This window comes from Hyla sarda, chromosome 9 (assembly GCF_029499605.1).
Source record: "Hyla sarda isolate aHylSar1 chromosome 9, aHylSar1.hap1, whole genome shotgun sequence".
NCBI lineage: Eukaryota > Metazoa > Chordata > Amphibia > Anura > Hylidae > Hyla > Hyla sarda.
In genome coordinates, this window is record NC_079197.1 from 107,919,963 (window position 1) to 107,939,529 (window position 19,567).

Genomic DNA, 19,567 nt, shown 5'->3' on the forward strand with positions numbered 1-19,567 from the left:
GTAACTTACCATGCGTGCATCCTCGTTGCTCTGCTCCTATGTGCGCACGTACAGGACGTCAGTGATGTCCCTGCGTGCGCTACCTCACGGCGGCCCCTGCGTTTTTAAAGTTATTGCGGGGCCACAGAAAGGTAACCGGTACATCCTTGTGTCCCGAAAAGATCTTTCAGGACACAGGGATGTCCTGCTGAATGTGAGGGGGGAGGGGGAATTACAGTATTTATCTGCGTATAACACGCACTGGCATATAACACGCACCCTCATTTTCACAGGATAATTTGAGAGGGAAAAAATAAATGTAAAATAAATGACTATAGCTCTGAACTATATGCCTCATCATCCCCCCAACTTTGATTCCCTTGATCCTCAGTTTCCCCCCCCCCCTCCTTTCTCCCCCTTTTATCAGCCTCTGTGCCATATTTAACCCCCCCACCCGCCTCCTTTCCCGTGTTTTTCCCTGCTCATCATTCCCCCCCCCTCCTGCTCATCATCCCCCCCTACTCATCATTCTCCCCCCTGCTCATCATCCCCCCTACTCATCATTCTCCCCTGCTCATCATTACCCCCCCTGCTCATGATTCTCCCCCTGCTCATGATTCTCCCCCTGCTCATCATTCTCCCCCCTGCTCATCATTCTCCCCCTGCTCATCATTCTCCCCCTGCTCATCATTAATTACCCCCCCTGCTCAGCATTACCACCCCTGCTCCTTATTACCCCCCTGCTCATCATTACCCCCCCCCTGCTCATAATTCTCCCTCCTGCTCATCATTCTCCTCCTGCTCATCATTACCCCCCTGCTCATCATCCCCCCTGCTCATCATCCCCCCCTGCTCATCATTGCCCCTTGCTCATCATTACCCCCCCTGCTCATCATTACCCCCCTGCTCATCATTACCCCCCCCTGCTCATCATTACCCCCCCTGCTCATCATCCCCCCCCTGCTCATCATCCCCCCCCTGCTCATCATTTCCCCCCCTGCTCATCATTTCCCCCCCTGCTCATCATTCTCCTCCTGCTCATCATTCTCCTCCTGCTCATCATTACCCCCCCTGCTCATCATTATCCCCCCCTGCTCATCATTCTCCCCCCCTGCTCATCATTACCCCCCCCTGCTCATCATCTCCCCCTGCTCATTATCCCCCCCTGCTCATCATTCTCCCCCCCTGCTCATCATTACCCCCCTGCTCATTATTACCCCCCTGCTCATCATTACCCCCCCTGCTCATCATTACCCCCCCTGATCCACCCCTGCTCATCATTACCCCCCCTGCTCATTATTACCCCCCCCCTTCTCATTATTACCCCCCTTGCTCATCATTCTCCCCCTGCTCTTCATTCCCCCCTGCTCATTGTTACCCCCCTCTGCTCATCATTCCCCCCTGCATTATTACCCCCCCCTGCTCATCATTCCCCCCCTGCTCATCATTCCCCCCCTGCTCATTATTACCCCTCTGCTCATCATTCCCCCCCTGCTCATCATTACCCCCCTGCTCCCCCCTGCTCATCATTACTCCCCCTGCTCCCCCTGCTCATCATTCTCCCCCTGCTCATCATTACCCCCCCTGCTCATTATTACCCCCCCTGCTCATCATTCCCCCCCTGCTCATCATTACCCCCCCTGCTCCCCCCTGCTCATCATTACTCCCCCTGCTCATCATTCTCCCCCTGCTCATCATTACCCCCCCTGCTCATTATTACCCCCCTGCTCATTATTACCCCCCTGCTCATCATTCTCCCCCCTGCTCCCCCCCCCCTGCTCATGATTACCCCCCCTGCTCATCATTCCCCCCCCCCCGGCTCATTATTACCCCCCTGCTCATTATTACCCCCCCCCCCTGCTCATCATTCCCCCCCCCCCCCCGGCTCATTATTACCCCCCCTGCTCATCATTAACCCCCCTGCTCATCATTACCCCCCCCTGCTCATCATTAACCCCCTGCTCATCATTACCCCCCCCTGGTCATCATTAACCCCCTGCTCATCATTACCCCCCCCTGGTCATCATCCCCCCCCCCCCCCCCGCTCATCATTCCCTCCCTGCTCATCATCCCCCCCCCTGCTCATCATTCCCCCCTTGCTCATCATTCCCCCCTGCTCATTTTTACCCCCCCTGCTCATCAGTAACCCCCCTTGCTCATCATTAGCCCCCCTGCTCATTATTAACCCCCCCCCCTGCTCATCATAATTTGTGAAATTCAAACAGCTACCCAGGGGCATCATAAGGCATAAACATCTGGGGCCTGTGATCAGTGCTCCAAATCTCCAATCTCTATGGCACCTATCTCCCCCTGTCTGTTTTACTCACTCCTGCCTGTCACTTTCTGATGATTGATGACAGGTCATAGTTAAGCTGGCGACCCATCCATCTTCACAGTGCATCACCCCTATCCCATCCCAATGCAATATGTGCAGGTTCATGGGAAGAAGGAGGGTGGGCTGGGGGCTTTAGCATCAAGAGGCTCCCTCGTCCTGTCCATGTGGAATATTCAGTGCAGACATTCTGCAAAAAATCTGCTGTGTTAACATAGCCTTAAAGAGGTTATCCACCATAAAGGGATTTTAGTACGTACCTGGCAGACAGTAATGGACATGCTTGGGAAGGATCTGTGCTTGTCTTGGGGCTAAATGGCTATGTTTTGAAATTACAATTAAAATGGGGCTAGCTTTTTGTGAACTGGTATTTCCTGTTTGAGTTTTCTTCTTTTGCCTACAAATCCCATAATTCCATCAGCCACCCGACCCATTGAAACATAAATGAGCTGCATCCATTCAAAAGACCTGTGGTTTTCAATCAGGATGCCTACAACTGTTGCATTAGTTGCAGATTGATCTCTCTCCCACCAAGCGATCCCTCCACCCATTGAAGCAGACAGGCTCCCTGTCATTAGCTGACTAGTGAGTCAGATCTCGGCCGCATTGCAACCTGGGAAAAATCTGAGACAGCAGTCATTTTGTATGCTTGTTGTGGTGAAAATCACAGAAGAATTGTGAGAAAACAATCACACACAGGTAAAGATATACTATTATGAACTACACTAACTTTACGGCCCCTGTAGCATAGTCAAATAAAAAAAAAAATCCTGGAATAGCCCTTTAAGTGTATGCTTCTGTGAATATGGCCTTTATGAGTTGTGATTGGTTACACACTTTTTCTTAATTTAGAGATATATGTGGCTTGCATTCTAGTAGGCAAGGAGCAAATCAGTAAATGATCCGAGTTATCATCAAACTGATAGAAAAAGAGATGGGTTTGATTATGATAACAACCAAACACAAGGACATGGGGGCTCAACCTCTATATCAGAAAGGAATAGTAGCCTATTCTAATAGCCATACACACACAAAAAAAAGAAAAAAGCGGATATACTAAAATGCTATGCACCCTATGAATATCAACAATATTCTGTATGAAATATTAATCTTTATTAGCAAACAATATACAAAAATACATGGAAACAAAAAAAATAACAAAAAACAATTAAAATTGCTCTAACCAGAACAACCTCCTACAAATACATGAGGGAAGAATATAACCACCCTCAAGTGGGCATACTGTATGTGCATAAATAATAGCAGATTACACTGCTCAGTCTGTCCAAAACTCCAGCATAATGCAGCTAATTTTGCTATTTACCTAGTGTACAGAATCAAATTACACAGGGCAGCATCAAAATAGTGCTGCTGTAATGTCTATTTATTTGCTTCTGTATTTTTCTGTTTAGGTGTGTATTCACACACTAGTATGTTCTGAACGAATGAGGTGTGGGTGGGGTTATTTAACCAGAGTTCTCCTGCATTCTGGGGCTGGTTATAGTGCAATACACTTCCAAGTCTGTTTGAGCATGTTTCTTGTATTTATCCTGTGATATATCTGAGTTTTAGCCATGGTTAAATAGTCTTGTTTAGTGTAGATTTTAGTCTGTTACATTTATCGGTTTTAGGATTAGTATGTCCTTTCTGCTTAGTCTGTGTTCACACTGTCTGAGTCTAGTCTAGTTTTTCCCTTGCTCTATATGTATTATTCCTGTTTGGTATCCTGGAGTCTATTTAGATCTGGTTCTGGTCTAGTGTTTCATGTATTCTATTTCTGTTTCCTACTGGGTCAGCATCCTGATCACAGGGTGGAATGTGCCCGCTGGCCAGTGGTCTATTTTGCTTTATTATAATGGCTACTCCTTTTGTGGAGTGGGGTATCCTGTTTGTTCTGTTTCCCAGTGTGAACAGTGTCCTATGTTACCTGATCAGTTTAGTTTTCTAGCGTTCAGTTCTTCTGCTCATCCCCTGCAATTCCAGTTTTTTCTGTATACTCGTACCATGCCTAGTCTTGTTCACTTATCTATGTCTGCCGTTTTCTGGATTCCGGTTTGTTGAACTGTTTGTTGATACACTATATTCTACCATTAGTATTTGTATCCTGTCTGGTTTATCTGTTCTGGTTTTTGTATTCCCGCTCTGTTTCTGGCCTGTGGCCGACTATGTATATTATTTGTTTTTATGCCACTGCACTGTAGCACAGGGAGGGACCGGCTCCAAGTTATCGATTCACCGCTTAGGGTATATGGGAAAGTAGGCAGGGAGAGTGGTTATTAGGGAAAGCTTAGGGCTCACTCTCCCTGTCCCCCCCAGTTGGTCATGACAGCTGCCCTATACTTTATACACAGGCTTGACTGGTTACCCTCCAGAGCATAAGTATAACAGGAAATATAAAATAAAACATTCAAACCAATGCAGGGTACCAGGAGGGAGAACAAACGGATTAGATGCCCACCTACCTTATGAATATTCATGGGTCCCTTTTTAACGTGAGGTAGAGAGATATATGGGAGCAGAGAGGATGGAGGTAGGAATGCTCAGTAGTCCGACCATTTCCACATAAGCAATGAAGGCTAATACAACTGGTATCTCTGAACTGTGGAACCAGGTAAGTGATTCCTCATTGTAATCTGGTTACCCATATTATAACCCTTTGTATTAGTTAAGTGCAGGTGAACCCGTTGTTATTTTCCCTTTAAAGTGGATGCACGTTTAGAGAGAATTATATTAGACAACAAAAGGATGTATAAAACGGATGCATTTTAGTGACTGTATTACGGCTACCAGTCCTCACTTAACTGCGGGCCTAATTAGTAAAGTGCAACACAGAGGGCCCATGCCCGAAATATTTTAAGACCCTAGCACTGCCCCTGAGCTAACTCTACAAAGCTCCAAGGCACCATCAGAAACTCATTGACTGCACAAGGGACTCACTGGTACATTTTACTTTTTATTGCTTATATACCTAGTGCTCTGATTTGCTCAAACTACTGTTCACCTCTCTAAATTTTTCCATCCTTATAACAATAGTGGGCCAAGTAGAAGCACAATATTCTAAACCAGAGTGCCAACTGTACCGTTTTCACAGCATCATCAGGAGAGCATGGCAATGAGTAACAATGACATAGTACTTAAAAGCTTCCATAGTCTACCCAACCATGATAGCTGTATATACCAAAAGCATGGATGATGTGAATCGGGAATTAGACAAGTACGTTTTTTTTATATGCTATGCTTTATTATATCTTACTATTTTTAAATTGTTTTATGCTATTTTTCTGTTCGTTTAACTCATCTGATTGTTTCACAATTTCTTTCATTTATGGATGAGTAATTTACTCATGACTTGGATAACTCTATATGAATGAACTGCTGGCTTAACTATTCATCTGTTTCATCATTTGCCTCTTGGGCATTACATTATATTTAACATTGATGCAGTATAATAACACTTTGCATAGTTTAATGAATGGAAGAAAAGGTTTTATTCTTTCTCTTTAAAATGTTACTCCTTATAATGCATGATTATGTTTCTGTACATATAATGTAGCTTCTATTTATTCTTTCAACAATTTACACAGAATGGCAATTGATGCTCCCATTAGATAGAAGGTGTGGAATGAGGTCAGAGATATTCAAAAAACTCAAGGCAAGAGGAAGTAATGGGCCTCAATAACTATAGCTTATTATAGAATATGCACCCAAAGGATATTAATACAATTAGGTCCTTCACCCCACTCTTGCAGAGTACACTGAAAGCCGTAGTTACAACATAAAGAGTAATGTGCTTGAAATTTGTGAAATAGAGAAAATAATTATAGTCACAGAATAATTGCAAATAATGGAACCAACCAGAATGAATTTCAGGGTACTGAGGGAGTGCCATGATGGAAAGGAAATACATTGATTTTCCTTTTATTTAGTTTTTCATTATCATGTAATATGATACACATAGTAACATGCTAACATGGTTAATAAGGTTGCAAAAAAAAAACAAATCAAATCAAATCTATCAAGTTCAACCTATTACCCTACTGCGTTAAAGGGGTTATCCAGGACTCTAAAAACATAGCTGCTTCCAAAAACAGCACCTCACGTGCCCTCAGGTTGTGTGAGGTATTACAACTTGGATCTATTCACTTCAATGGAACTGAGCTGCAAAACCACACCTAACTTGAGGACAGATTTGGTGCTGTTATTTGAAATTATCAGCTCTGTTTTTCTGATTCTGGATAATCTCTTTAAAGCAAAAAAAAAAAAAAAAGCCAAACAAACATTTATGAGGCAAATGCAAATTGCCCCATACCAGGGAAGGGGGGGATTCCTTCCTGACTCCAAATATAGCAATCAAAATAAATCCCTGAATTAAAATTCCAATGGTGGGACAATTTTGTTTAATTAAAATTGATATTTGACAAAAAATATTCACACCTTCCTAATAAGAACCAGATCTGGTCCCACAACTCTTCAGACAGGAGTCATATCATTTTTTTTTTTAATTATATACTGCTGGGGCTGAATAAAAATAGAAAAAGAAAACTATAAAATTCTAATTAGAAGTGAATCTAAGCACTGATGGGTGTTGCCTAATATGAAGAATATCAAGAACAACATATTCCAAATGCAATATATTTATTTATTAACAGCACTATAATAGTGTTAAAAGTGGTTCAAGACCATTGTATTTACATAGTATAAGCAAGACAATGCTTAAGGAGAACAGATCAGATGGGGACAGCTGGTCTAATCCCTATCTGTATATCCTGCCTAGCGATACTGTAGGTCCCCTGTTCTAATGACCTGGGCCTACACCAGAACCTCCTAGTAGACCCTAGGCTAAAGAGGGGAATCACATCTGATAATACATCAGTTAGAATCAGCAGGAGAATGGCCCCTAAGGTAGGGGGTTAAGCATAAATCGCACTGATAATTTCCAAAATGAACAAACATGTGATAGATACAAAATAGAAAAACCTGTGGAAAATAACCAGGGGTGTAGCATAGTATTCAAATATCAGACATGGGCAGTTGTCTGTACAACATAGTTGAAGATATACATACCGTATATACTTGAGTATAAGCCAAGTTTTTCAGCATGATTTTTCGTGCTGAAAACACCCCCCCTCGGCTTATACTCGAGTGAACTCTCCGCCCTCAGTGGTCTTCAACCTGAAGACCTCCAGATGTTTCAAAACTACAACTCCCAGCAAGCCCGGGCAGCCATCGGCTGTCCGAGCTTGCTGGGAGATGTAGTTTTGAAACCTCTGGAGGTCCGCAGGTTGAAGACCACTGCGGCCTTCGACATCATCCAGCCCCCCCCCCTCTCACCCCCTTTAGTTCTGTACTCACCTCCGCCCGGCGGGACGTTAGGGTGCGCTGGTCCGCTGCTGCTGGACTGTCCGGTGGGGAGGTTGTCCGGTGGGATAGTGGTTCCGAGCTGCCATCTTCACCGGGGGGCCTCTTCTCCACGCTTCGGGCCCGGCCCCGGAATAGTCACGTTGCATTGACGACGACGCAGAGGGTTCATTATTAACGTCCCTCTGCGTCGTCGTCAAGGCAACGGCTCTATTCTGGGCCCGAAGCGCGGAGAAGAGGCCCCACGGTGAAGATGGCAGCCCGGAACCACTATCCCACCGGACGACCTCCCCACCGGACAGTCCTGCAGCACCGGACCAGCGCACCCTAACGTCCCGCCGAGCGGAGGTGAGTACAGAACTAAAGGGGGTGAGAGGGGGGGCTGGATGATGTCAAAGGCCGCAGTGGTCTTCAACCTGCGGACCTCCAGAGGTTTCAAAATTACAACTCCCAGCAAGCTTGGACAGCTGCTGGCTGCCCGGGCTTGCTGGGAGTTGTAATTTTGAAACATCTGGAGGTCCGCAGGTTGAAGACCACTGTATCATGTATCAGACATTGGCAAGTGGTGATGATGAAGGGGGGGGTGTGGGATGATGACAGGGGGGTGATGACAGGGGGGGTGATGAAGGGGGGGTGGGATGATGACAAGGGGATGATGAAGGGGGGGTGGGATTATGACAAGGGGATGATGAAGGGGGGGAGGGGATGATGACAAGGGGATATACGGTATGCATTTATGGTGAAACCACAACAATCCAACGTGTTTCGCTGCTCTGTATTGCTACAGGTAGCTCCTCAGGGACTAGTAGGGAATACTTAGAGAGGGGTCACTGGAGACCTTACACATGGTTGCTATGTGTAGTCACATGTATAGAAGCTTGAGAGAGTGCGTACATTAGGTATTCTTCAATTGTTGTGTGATATAGGTGACAAAGGTCTTGACAGTTCAGTTATTGGTGCATAATCTAGGATAAAACATAAAGTGGTAGGTCATACACTGAGACTATAAAATAAGTAGGTGTGTGATAGGAGGGAAGTAACCAGAGGACAGGCGTTACCTTGTATAGAGATAAACCGGTGACTGATAGATCCTTGGTGGATGGTAGTTCCCACTCAGAAGATCTGGATAAGGAAAAGAGGATGGGGAAGTTAGGATGGGGGGGGGGGTATGAGGGGAAGGGAAGGATGATATAATGGTGGAAAAGAAGTATTACCTTGTGCGTAGGTAACCGGGTAGCAGATGGGTAAGAGATAAAAGGTAGTCCCCACTCGGGAGCAGCAAGGTCTGGATAGAAATAAGAGGAGGGGGAGGTTAGATATGAGGGGGGGGGAGGACAATTAGGAGTGAGGTGAGGAGTAGGATACCCTCATGAAACAGAGGATCCCCGGTCAGCATGGATGAGTACCTGGTATATGAGTCCCAGAGATAAAGGCTGGGTCCGGTCCAAAGTTCTAATATGAAGAATGTGAAACTTTGATCTCCTATATTCCTGTTTTGTGATCACAGCTCTGATTTACCATGTACCTCATGATCACGCAAGATGATTTTTTTTGACTATGTATCATATGGGCATTTAATGGATATATGTCTTATGTGCTTTGTATTTATTTTTTTGCTTATCAGATAAATCTGAGGAAGGTCCTACGGGACTGAAATGTCATTGAATTGTGTGTACTTGTGTGGATTGCAAATAATGGGGTATTCAATATATATATATATTTTTATTTTTTTTTGACTATGCTACAGGGGCTGTAAAGTTATAGTGTATGTACCTGTGTTTGAGGGCTGGTCTTGCAATTCTTACGTATCTTTGCCCCAATGTTTATTTATAACAGCATACAAAATTAGTGTTGTCTCAGCCTTTTCCAGGTTGCAGTGCAGCCCGAGACATTACATTACTAGTCAGATGTTGAAAGGGAGCCTGTCTGCTTTAATGGGTGGAGCAACCACTGGGTGAGGTGGAAAATCCTTCTCCACAAGGCTGCAGGGAATTGTAGCCGAGGTATGCTGTAAAGGGTGAAGTAACTGATGTGTGGGAGGGAGAAAAGTGAACTAACATTTATAATTCCTGGGACTTGTTGTTGGAGGGAGGGAACTTCAACAGAAAATGGCCATTTCACAAAAAGAAACAGCAGTGTTAAAGTAGATTTACAACACAGCCATTTAGTCTCAAGACAAGCATGGATCCTTCCCAAACATGTCCATTACTGTCTGGTAGGTAAATACTTAAGTCACCCTATGGAGGATAACCCATTTAAAGACTAGTAAGCTGTATAAAAATAATATGGTCATTGTTAAAATTGTGTGTACGGGGTGGGCCCTTTTTGTGCACCCACAAGGTCTCCCGGAGTGCCATAGTATTTTCTGTACATGTGACTCTAAGCACTGCCAGAGTTAATCAGCCAGTTAACCATACAAGCCACAGGTGTAACATGTCTGTCAAATGGTCCTGGAGGTGCTCTACGCTGAATAAAATGTACAATACAGGTCCAATCATCATATAATAAGAAAGTAAAGCATGGCATTCCAGCAATACAACAAATACCATAGATGCTGGAAGTGAGAGTGCAGGTGCATGTCCCTGCACCTGCCCTCTCTCACCCGATGTCCCCTCTAAGGTATTTGTTGTATTGCTTGAATGCTGCGGTGAGTGCCATGCTTTACTTTTTTATATGAAGAAAAAGCAACTAACTTATCTTCCTCCAGTCCCCTGCTGCTCCTCCACAGCTCCCAATCCGCTGCAACTGGTCCCCTTATCTTCTGCCTGCTTCCAAGACAAGTGCTCATTGCAGGCAGGTCTTGCGGGACCGGGTTCAACCACTGGCTGAGAAGGAACACCAGGAAGCAGGACGAAATCAAAAGATCAGGAGACCGGTCAGAGCTGAACCAAAGCTGTGGGGACGTGGTGAAATTGGGGTAGGTAAGTATATGTTTTTTCCCTCTATTTGTGTATGGTTCAAGCAGTATATCATTTTTTTTGTACTTCCGAAATGCTTCTTTAACCACATAGGGACCCAGGGCGTACAGGTACGCCTTCGGTCCCTGGTACTTAAAGGAGTAGTCTAGTGGTTAACAAGTGGTGAGCAACTTATCCCTATACTAAGGATAGGGGATAAGTTGCAGATCGCGGGGTGTCCGACCGCTGGGGCCCCCCGCGATATCCTGTACGGGGCCTGCACGAAGGGGGCGTGTCGACCACCGCACGAAGCGGCTGCCAGCACGCCCCCTTAATACAACTCTATTGCAGAGCCAGAGCGCTGCCTTCGGCAATCTCTGGCTCTGCCATAGCGATGTATTGAGGGGGCGTGTCTGCTGCTGCTTCGTACGGTGGTCGACACCCACTATCTGGCCGGAGAGCCTGACCCTCGTACAGAGAGATTGCGGGGGGCCCCAGCGGTTGGACCCCCCGAGATCTCAAACTTATCCCCTATCCTTAGGATAGGGGATACGTTTTTCACCACTGGACTACCCCTTTAAGGACCCAGGGCGTACCTGTATGCCCGTGGGAATTTCGGTCCCCGCCGCACGCTGGGCGGGGACCGGACCGGGGTGACTGCTGATATCGATCAGCAGGCACCCCGTGCAAATGCCCTGGGGGTCATCAGACCCCCCCCAAGTCGGCGATCGGTGTAAATCGCAAGTGAATTCAAACCTGCGATTTGTGCCGATTCCGGGTCATATGGGTCTATGGTGACCCGGAATATAAGGGGGATCGCGGTTGTCCATGACACCCACGATCCCCTGAAGGGATAGGAGTGAGATTGCAGGGGTGCCACCCCTCCTATCCCTGCTATTGGTTGTCAAGGCGCAATGACCAATAGTAGATCGGGGGTGAGGGGGTTAATTTTCGGTTTCCCCGTTCTGCCCATCCACAATAGGCGGGGCAGGACGGGGAAACCGACAGAGGACCGGGGCGAAGCCCACTCACCCATCGGTGACGGCAGCGGACGATGATCGACGGCAGCAGTGGGCGACGATCGGGGGAAGAAGATGACGGCTATGCGACTCCCTGGATCCTACGGAAGCCGGTGAGTTGCCTAGCAACATCTGGAGGGCCACAGTTTGGATATCACTGTGCAGTGGTCGCTAAACTGTAGCCCTCCAGATGTTGCAAAACTGCAAATCCCAGCATGCCCAAACAGCAAACAGCTGTCTCAGCATGCTGGGAGTTGTAGTTGCGTACCTCCAGCTGTTGCATAACTACATCTCCCAGCATGCCCTTCGACGATCAGTACATGCTGGGAGTTGAAGATGTACTTTTGCAACAGCTGGAGGCACACTGGTTGGAAAATACTGAGTTAGGTAACTGAAGGTTTTCTAACCAGTGTGCCTCCAGCTGTTGCAAAAGTACATCTCCCTGCATGCACGGTCTGTCAGTACATGCTGGGAGTTGTAGTTTTGAAACAGCTAGAGGTTTGCCCCCCGCCCCCCATGTGAATGTACAGGGTACATTCACACGGGGGAATTTACAGTTAGTTTTCTGCTTCGAGTTTGAGCTGTGGCAAATTTTTCGACGCAGCGCAAACTCCTAGCGGGAGACTCACCATAAACGCCCGCCAGTGTGAATGTACCCTAAAAACTCTACACTACACTACACTAACACAAAATAAAGGGTAAAACACTACATATACTCCCCCCTTACACTCCCCCCCCCCCCCCCCAATAAAAATGAAAAATGTATCATACAGCAGTGTTTCGGAAAAACGGAACCTCCAGCTGTTGCAAAACAACAACTCTAAGCATTTCTGGACAGCCACTGACTGTCCAGGCATGCTAGGAGTTAGTTTAGCAACAGCTGGAGGCACCCTGTTTGGCAATCACTGGCATAGAATACCCCTATGTCCACCCCTATGCAATCCCTATGTAGTCCTCAAATGCGTATGGTGCTCTCTCACTTCGGAGCCCTGTCGTATTTCAAGGAAACAGTTTAGGGTCACATATGGGGTATTTCCGTACTCGGGAGAAATTGCACTACAAATTTTTATTTTTTTCTTCCTTTTACCCCTTATGAAAAGGAAAAGTTGGGGGCTACACCAGCCTGTTAGTGTAAAAAAAATTACATTTTTTACACTAACATGCTGGTGATGCCCCATACTTTTTATTTTCACAAGCAGTAAAAGCAGAAAAAGACCCCCAAAATTTGTAACGCAATTTCTCCTGAGTACGGAAATACCCCATATGTGGGCGTAAAATGCTCTGCGGGCGAACTACAAGGCTCAGGAGTGAGAGCGCACTATGTACATTTGAGGCCTAAATTGGTGATTTGCACAGGGGTGGCTGATTTTACAGCGGTTCTGACATAAATGCAAAAAAATAAATACCCCCATTTGACCCCGTTTTGGAAATTACACCCCTCACGGAACGTAACAAGGGGTATAGTGAGCCTTAACACCCCACAGGTGTTTCACAAATTTTCATTAATGCTGGATGGGAAAATGAAAAAATAATTTTTTTTCACTAAAATGCTGGTTTTACCCTAAATTTTTCATTTTCACAAGGGAAAATAGGAAAAAAGCCCCGCAAAATTTGTAACCCCACTTCTTCTGAGTAAGAAAATACCCCATATGTGGATGTAAAGCGCTCTGCGGGAGAACTACAATGCTCAGAAAAGAAGGAGCACCATTAGGATTTTGAAGAGAAAATTTGTCAGGAATTGAAGGCCACGTGTGTTTACAAAGCCCCCATAGCGCCAGAACAATGGACCCCCCCACATGTGACCCCATTTTGGAAACTAAAACCCTCACGGAATGTAATAAGGGGTACAGTGAGCATTTACGCCCCACAGGTGCCTGACAGATTTTTGGAACAGTGATCCGTGAAAATGAAAAATTACATTTTTTATTTGCACAGCCCACTGTTCCAAAGATCTGTAAAACGCCAGTGGGGTGTAAATATTCACTGCACCCCTTATTAAATTCTGTGAGGGGTGTAGTTTCCAAAATGGGGTCACATGTGGGGGGTCCACAGTTCTGGCCCCACGGGGGGCTTTGTAAACGCACATGGCCCCCGACTTCCATTCCAAACAAATTCTCTTTCAAAAATCTCAATGGTGCTCCTCCTCTTCTGAGCATTGTAGTGCGCCAGCTGAGCCCTTGACGTCCACACATGGGGTATTTCCATACTCCGAAGAAATGGGGTTACACATTTTGGGGGTCATTTTCCCCTATTACCCCTTGTAAAATGTAAAATTTTGGGGAAAAAATGCATTTTAGTGAAAAAAATAGTTTTTTTTCATTTACACATCCAACTTTCACAAAAAGTTGTCAAACACCTGTGGGGTGTTAAGGCTCACTGTACCCCTTGTTACGTTCCTTGAGGGGTGTCGTTTCCAAAATAGTATGCCATGTGGTTTGTTTTTTTTGCAGTTCTGGCACAGTAGGGGCTTCCTAAATGCGACATGCCCCCCAAAAACCATTACAGCAAAATTTGCTTTCCAAAAGCTAAATGTGACTCCTTCTCTTCTGAGCATTGTAGTTCTCCAGCAGAGCATTTTATGTCCTAACATGGGGTATTTATATACTCAGAAGTGATGGGGTTACAAATTTTCGGGGGCATTTTCTCCCATTACCCTTTGTAAAAATGATAAATTTGGGGAAAAAACTGCACTTAAATGAAAATTTTTTTTTTTCATTTACACATCCGACTTTAACGAAAAGTGGTCAAACACCTGTGGGGTGTTAAGGCTCATTGGACCCCTTGTTACGTGCCTTGAGGGGTGTAGTTTCCAAAATGGTATGCCATGTGGGGGTTTTCTGCTGTTCTGGCACCATAGGGGCTTCCTAAATGTGACATGCCCCCCTAAAACCATTTCAGCAAAATTCCCTCTCCAAAATCCCATGGTCACTCCTTCCCTTCTGAGCCCTCTATTTCGCCTGCCGAACACTTGACATCCACATATGAGGTATTTCCTTATTCGAGAGAAATTGGGTTACAAATTTTGGGCGGCTTTTTCTCCTATTACCCCTACAAATTCAAAAACTGGGTCCACAAGTACATGCGAGTGTAAAAAATGAAGATTTTGAATTTTCTCCTTCACTTTGCTGCTATTCCTGTGAAACACCTAAAGGGTTAACAAACTTTCTGAATGTCATTTTGAATACTTTGAGGGGTGCAGTTTTTATAATGGGGTCATTTATGGGGTATTTTTTTTTTTATAAGAAAGCCCTTCAAATCCACTTCAAAACTGAACTGGTCCCTGTAAAATTCTGATTTAGAAAATTTTGTGAAAATTGGAAAATTGATGCTGAACTTTGATGCCCTCTGATGTCGTCCAAAAGTAAAAACATGTCAACTTTATGATGAAAATATGAAGTAGACATAGAGTATATGTGAATCAAAATATAATTTATTCGGAATGTCTGTTTTCCTTACAAGCAGAGAGCTTCAAAGTTAGAAAAATGCTAAATTTTCAATTTTTTCATCAAATTTGGGAATTTTTCACCAAGAAATGATTCAAGTATCGGCGAAAATTTACCACTAACATAAAGTAGAATATGTCACGAAAAAACTGTCTCGAAATCAAATTTATAAGTAAAAGCATCCCAGAGTTATTAATGCTCAAAGTGACAGTGGTTAGATGTTCAAAAAATGGCCTGGTCCTTAACCCCTTAAGGACCAGGGGTTTTTCCGTTTTTTGCTCCTTGCCTTTAAAAAATCATAACTCTTTCAATTTTGCACCTAAAAATCCATGTGATGGCTTATTTTTTGTGCCACCAATTCTTCTTTGTAATAACATCAGTCATTTTGCCCAAAAATCTACGGTGAAACGGAAAAAAAAATCATTGTGCGACAAAATTGAAAAAAAAACGCCGTTTTGTAAATTTTGGGGGCTTCCGTTTCTACGTAGTACATTCTTCGGTAAAAATGACACCTTATCTTTATTCTGTAGGTCCATACGATTAAAATGATACCCTACTTATATAGGTTTGATTTTGTCGGACTTCTGGAAAAAATCATAACTACATGCAGGAAAATTAATACGTTTAAAATTGTCATCTTCTGACCCCTAAAACTTTTTGATTTTTCCGTGTATGGGTCGATATGAGGGCTCATTTTTTGCGCCGTGATCTGAAGTTTTTAACGGTACCATTTTTGCATTGATAGGACTTATTGAATTTTTTTGCGCGCACGCCATTGACCGAGCGGTTTAATTAATGATATATTTTTATAATTCGGACATTTCCACACGCGGTGATACCATATGTTTATTTTTATTTTTATTTACACTGTTTTTTTTTTTTTTTTTTTTTGGAAAAGGGGGGTGATTCAAACTTTTAATAGGGGAGGAGTTAAATGATCTTTATTCACTTTTTTTTCTTCACATTTTTCTTTTGAAGTGTTATAGGTCCCATAGGGACCTATAACACTGCACACACTGATCTTCATCATTGATCACTGGTTTCTCATAAGAAACCAGTGATCAACGATTCTGCCGCATGACTGCTCATGCCTGGATCTCAGGCACTGAGCAGTCATTCGGCGATCGGACAGCGAGGAGGCAGGTAGGGGCCCTCCCGCTGTCCTGTCAGCTGTTCGGGATGCCGCGATTAGCCGCGGCTATCCCGAACAGCCCGACTGAGCTAGCCAGCAACTTTCACTTTCACTTTTAGCCGCGCGGCTCAGCTCTGAGCGCGCGGCTAAAGGGTTAATAGCGTGCGGCGCCGCGATCGGCGCTGCGCGCTATTAGAGGCGGGTCCCGGCTTCACTATGATGCCGGGCCCGCCGTGATATGACGCGGGGTTACTGTGTAACCCCACGTTATATCAGGAGAGCAGGACCAAGGACGTACCGCTACGTCCTTGGTCCTTAAGGGGTTAAAGGGGTATTCCAGGCCAAAACTATTTTTTATATATCAACTGGCTCCGGAAAGTTAAACAGATTTGTAAATTACTTCTATTAAAAAATCTTAATCCTTCCAATAGTTATTAGCTTCTGAAGTTGAGTTGTTGTTTTCTGTCTAACTGCTATCTGATGACTCACGTCCCGGGAGCTGTGCAGTTCCTATGGGGATATTCTCCCATCATGCACAGTTCCCGGGACGTGACATTATCATTGAGCAGTTAGACTTCAGAAGCTAATAACTATTGGAAGGATTAAGATTTTTTGATAGAAGTAATTTACAAATCTGTTTAACTTTCCGGAGCCAGTTGATATATATATATAAAAAAAAGGTTTTGCCTGGAATACCCCTTTTACCCTTTAAGGACTCAGCCCATTTTGGCCTTAAGGACTGAGACAATTTAATTTTTACGTTTTCATTTTTTACTCCTCGCCTTCTAAAAAATCATAACTCTTTTATATTTTCATCCACAGACTAGTATGAGGGCTTGTTTTTTGCACGACCAGTTTTCCTTTGTAATGACATCACTCATTATATCATAAAATGTATGGCGCAACCAAAAAACACTATTTTTGTGGGGAAATGAAAACGAAAAATGCAATTTTGCTAATTTTGGAAGGTTTCGTTTTCACGTCGTACAATTTATGGTAAAAATGACATGTGTTCTTTATTCTGAGGGTCAATACGATTAAAATGATACCCATTATTATATACTTTTATATTATTGTTGCGCTTAAAAAAAATCACAAACTTTTTAACCAAATTAGTACGTTTATAATCCCTTTATTTTGATGACCTCTAACTTTTTTATTTTTCCGTATAAGTGGCGGTAAGGGGGCTCATTTTTTGCGCCATGATCTGTACTTTTTTTGATACCACATTTGCATATAAAAAACTTTTAATACATTTTTTATATATATTTTTTTTTAATAAAATGTATTAAAAAAGTAGGAATTTTGGACTTTTTTTTTTTTTTTCGTTCACACCGTTCACCGTACGGGATCATTAACATTTTATTTTAATAGTTCGGACATTTACGCACGCGGCGATACCAAATATGTCTATAAAAAATGTATTTTACGCTTTTTGGGGGTAAAATAGGAAAAAACGGACGTTTTACTTTTTGATTGGGGGAGGGGATTTTTCACTTTTTTTTACTTTTACTTTTACATTTTTTTACATTTTTTTTTTACACTTGAATAGTCCCCATAGGGGACTATTCATAGCAATACCATGATTGCTAATACTGATCTGTTCTATGTATAGGACATAGAACAGATCAGTATTATCGGTCATCTTCTGCTCTGGTCTGCTCGATCACAGACCAGAGCAGGAGACGCCGGGAGCCGGACGGAGGAAGGAGAGGGGACCTCCGTGCGGCGCTATGAATGATCGGATCCCCGCAGCAGCACTGCGGGCGATCCGATCATTCATTCAAATCGCGCACTGCCGCAGATGCCGGGATCTGTATTGATCCCGGAACCTGAGGGGTTAATGGCGGACGCCCGCGAGATCGCGGGCGTCGGCCATTGCCGGCGGGTCCCTGGCTGCGATCAGCAGCCGGGATCAGCCGCGCATGACACGGGCATCGCTCCGATGCCCGCGGTTATGCACAGGACGTAAATGTACGTCCTGGTGCGTTAAGTACCACCTCACCAGGACGTACATTTACGTCCTGCGTCCTTAAGGGGTTAAGGTATAAATGGTCTGGGTCCTTAAGGGATTAAATGATATTGCAATGAGTGGATGTTTGGAGGGATTTGTTCTCTTAAAAAAAAAAAAAATATTATATCTAGAATTTTCCCCTACACAACATGTGAAGTCGGGTAGACCTCTATTTAGTAAGTTATACGCTTATTTCCTACCATTTTTCTGCTTCATTGGGATCTGTGGTATAGTTGGACCACACTGCAGTTTATTTTCTGGTGTGCTTATTCAACATGGTGCCACAGTGAAGATAGAAAACGGCTTTACCATTTCTAGATTGTTAAATCATATACATGAGCTAGAGATTAGGCATAAACATTCTCAGTTCTTATTATAATTATCATAAGCATTCTCCTTAGTTTGTAGAATAAGTAAATGCCTGCTCCATTGACCAGTCTTACATTAGGCATCATGATCAAACCCATCTCTTTTTCTCTGCTTGATCACAACTGCGATCATTCACTGTTTTTTTCCCTTGCTTACTAGAATGCAAGCCACATATATCCCTTATTAACCAAGCACATCTCATAAAGGCTGTATTCACAGAAGCAAATATCTAATGGTCCATCCCACCCAAGAAAAAAATTGTTTACTCTATCCCTTGTAAGCGGAAGAGAAGTCAGAATTGCTTTCAGAGTCACACGTAATCCCAAATATGTAGAGAGATATCCTCTTAGTGTGAATAGATGTGTGTAGCAAAGCACAGGCTCCACCCAGTCTTAAACAAAATGAAAACTTTGCTATTCTGGGTCAAGGATACATAAGACTTTACCACTCATCTTGGGTAAAGTTAAGATAGCAGAACCCTGAGTCAGGCAGAGAGTTGGAAGTGCATTTTACATGAGATGATTTTTTTTTAAACTTTTTTGGGAGTGCATTGAAATGAAATGTTCCCTATGTATGTAGATATGTTCCATGCTATGTTTCTGTTGTTACTTCTTCTTTAGATATGGGTAGAAAATGGGAACATAAAGGGGTATTCCAGTATCAGAAAATTATATTTAAAGTGTACCTGTCATCAACAAAAACTTTTTATATAACGAAAATAATACCATTATATGTATATTTGTAATATACATTGGTTAAAAAAAATATGTATATTTTTGTCCTTGCAGCTATTGCCTGTGTGTTTCTCTGAGGAGTCCAAAAACAGGAAGTGAGGGTGGACAAGCAGGGCTCTCTGCAGTAAGGACAAGCAGGCCTCTCTGCAGTGAGGCTCTGTGACATGCTACGGGCTCACATATAAGGATGATTGACTAGCCAGGAGCCTGCAGAGAGCCTAGCTTGTCCTGTCCTCACAGGCAATAGCTGCAGGGACAGCATTTGTTCACCCATAAATATAAACATTTTT